This window comes from Penaeus monodon, chromosome 12 (genome assembly GCF_015228065.2).
Source record: "Penaeus monodon isolate SGIC_2016 chromosome 12, NSTDA_Pmon_1, whole genome shotgun sequence".
NCBI lineage: Eukaryota > Metazoa > Arthropoda > Malacostraca > Decapoda > Penaeidae > Penaeus > Penaeus monodon.
The window spans coordinates 12,099,831-12,103,510 of record NC_051397.1 but is presented as its reverse complement, the minus strand read 5'-3'; positions in this window follow the sequence as shown (position 1 = coordinate 12,103,510).

Genomic DNA, 3,680 nt, shown 5'->3' with positions numbered 1-3,680 from the left:
ATCCCTTTTGATCCTTAACCCATACAGGGTTGGTAAATCTGCAAGAAAAAAAATCGGGGGCGTATGAAAAGGAAAATTAACATTGTATCACGCATTAAAATTATCACCTATTTAAAAAAAAGACTTACCTAGGGATTTTTAAGCCTTCCTAGCATACATGTTCCCCTTCTTCAAAACCTATGAATGCGCATAAACCATGTCTTGTCATGCATCTTTGAAAAAAATCTTCCCGCTACGAATTCTGCATTGCGTAAACTAAGCTAAACGTGGGAGTCAAAAAAGGAAAAAAAAATATATAATACTAAAAAAAAATACTGCATTGTCCTAAAACTATTTCAAAAAATAAGTCACATTTTTTTAAAACCGAGAAATTTCTAGGGGAAATAATCACCAAATACAACTATTTCCACCGGGTCCCCCACTAGTTAAAATTTCTTTTTTTTTGATAAAAAAAAGGTTTTTTGAATAAAAAAAATAAGAGTTCACACAAAGAACAATATTTTTCATCTTTGGGGGGGGGGGGGGGGGCAAATACCTATGCCGTGTTTCTGGCATGTAAAACTAAACTCAGCTAAAAGCATTATGTTGGTAAAAGCTAAATTAAACAGTGTTGATAACTCAGCTAAATATGTGCATTATTGCAACTGAAATAACCCGTTTCTAAAAAATCTTAGTATGCAATGCTATTTACAGAAAACAATAAAAATTCAGGTTTTTCAGTGAAACATTTATTGGGGATGTTTTTTTTTAAATGGTACTGAAGGGAAGTTTTCAAGAGTTTTTTAGTCTGATAAAATGCAGCAGACATGGAAAAATTTTAGAACGTGACTAGCGGAAATGGTTGTCTGAGATGTGTATAAAGGGGTGATGTCGTTTTAGGCTTCACTGAGGTTTCAGCAAAAACCCAAGCTGAGGTGCTGTTCTCAGCTTTTTGTTCTGCCTTAACTTTACACCATCACCCTGTCGCTCACGCTCTTCAAACAAAATCGCCTGCAAATGGAAAAAGAAAAAAATTCTGATAAGTGATATTCTAAAAAAACTACATTATTTTAAAAAAAAAAAAAACATGTTAGAAAAAAACCCTAACAGTTTTTTTTACTTTTCTTTTCTTTTTTGCAACGCCTTATTCTACATTCAATGACAATGGTTTTAGCAAAAGTAAAAACACATGAAAGGGAAATTTCCAACTGAAAACCATGATTCATTAAAGTTTTTTCAGAGAACATCTTTACTCGTCTTTGTCGCGGTCTTGATGATGGGCGAGGGGGAGGAATTTTCCCTGAAAGTTGACGTCTCCGCGAATGAAACCCTTGTAAACGGCATATCAAAACTCTCGCCCAAACCACCACAAACATGGGGGAAAAAAACACTGACATGCAGAGTTGTACTTATTTTGGGATGTTTTCTTTCAACTTTTCTTTGAATGAAAATTCACTTGGGTGAAAAAAAAAACAATTTTAAACTTATGTTTATATACTACAAACACATACATAATTAGAAAAAAACATCACATAACTACACACAAAACACACACAACACAACACACACACACACACACAAAACACACACACACCAAAAACCCCACCCCACCATTTATATATATATATAAAAATATATATATATATTAAAATAAAATATATAATATAAATATTGTGGTGTGGGGTGTGGTTTGGTGTGTGTGTGTGTGTGTGGTGTTGTATACATATTAAATGCATGATATGATATGTGTGTGTATATAGATGTATGTATGAAATATTATATATATATATTATATATAATTAATATTATATATATAATATATTATATTTGGGGGGGGTGTACATTTTCATATATATGTGTATAATACAATATACAATTATTTTATATATATATATACAATAATTATATATATATATAAATATATATATATATATATTATAATATAATATATAATATTATTATATATATGGTGTTGTGTATGGTGTGTGCGTGTGTTGTGTGTGTGTACAGAGAGAGGTGTTGAGAAAAGAGAGAGAGAGAGAGAGAGAGAGAGAGAGGAGAGAGAGAGGAAGGAGAGAGAGAGAGAGAGAGAGAGAGAGAGAGAGAGAGAGAGAGGAAACACATATAAATATGTACATATATATGCGCGCGCGCGCATGCACACACACACACACAAAACACACCACACCACCCCACACAAACACACCCAACATTATATATTATATATATATATATATATTTATATATATATATATAATATATTTATTGGAAGGAGAAGAGAGAGAGAAGAGAGAGAGAGAGAGAGAGAGAGAGAGAGAGAGAGAAGAGAGAGAGAGGAGAGGAAAAGAATAGGGGGGAGGGAGAGGGGAGAGGGAGAGGGAGGGAGGGAGGGAGGGGGAAGGGGGGGGGGAGGGAGGGGGAGGGGGGGAGAGAGAGAAGAGAGAGAGGGAGAGAAAGGGGAAGAGAGAGAGAGAGAGAGAGGAGAAGAGAGAGAGAGAGAGATAGAGAGAGGGGGGGGGTCCTTTGCCGGCTCAAGGTCCCCTCTACCCTTATTTGGGCCGGGAGCAATAGCGGGTAAAAAGTGATCCTATTCCTCAGGCCAAAAACCCCCCTACCGTTTATACCAAACACACACACACACACCACACACCACACACACACACACACACAACACACACACACACCACACACACACCACACACCAAAACACACCGCTACCCCGTGCTTGTTTTCTTTTGCATAAAAAAACGAAAAAATAAAAAATGGTACAGATTATTTTGAAAGAGCGCCTGACAGTTTTTTGAATCCCCTCTGCAGACTTTTAAACCATTCAAAAGGGACCGTCAGATGCAGGAACCCTTCCTTTTTCCTCTTCCTTCCGCTGCTCGCTGTGGCTCTCCCCGCACTTGTTGCTCTAGTACCCTTTACGACCCGGGGAAGCATTCGTAAAGGACCATATAGGCTTTGTTACATTTTCCCCAGGGTTTTTTTAAGTGGTATGACCCCCTTTCCGCAATTTTATTTACGTTTTTGAAACCTTATATATAAAAATTTTAATATATTATATATATATTATATAATTATAAAATATAATATATATATAATATATATTTAAATATTATATATATAAAATATATATATATATTTTTTTTTTTTTTTTTTTTTTTTTTTTTTTTTTTTTTTTTTTTTTTTTTAGCTAGGTCATTGTTTATTATTTTTAAACCATATATATTGTGATTTTACTTCAGTTTCCGCACCGAGAGACCACAGGATTTCAGAAAAATTTTTTTGAATATAAAGGCAACAAAAAAAATCTTACTCTTTTATATTTCTTAACCAGTAAAAACAAGTGGGTTAAAGATCGATTTGTCACATCATAAACGAGGAAATTCCTTGGCACCTCGTATAGCCGTTGTAGGGCCGAAACCCCCCTCTCCGGGCCCTTCCCTGCGGATGAAAGGGAAATAAAAGTATAGATTAGTTTTTATGTGATGCACGGCCATTCCACTAATTTAATTGCCTGTTATTTTTTACGGTATTAATTATTCGTTCCTCGCTTTTTGTGGTCATTTTTTTCCGAAAATTTTTTCAGTTGAGATTACTCTTCCCTCTCCCACTCTTTTATGCAACATTTTCTTTTAAAAAACGATTCTATGCCCTTAATAATTGGGGGTTTTTTAGATCTCAACCTAGCAAAAAAA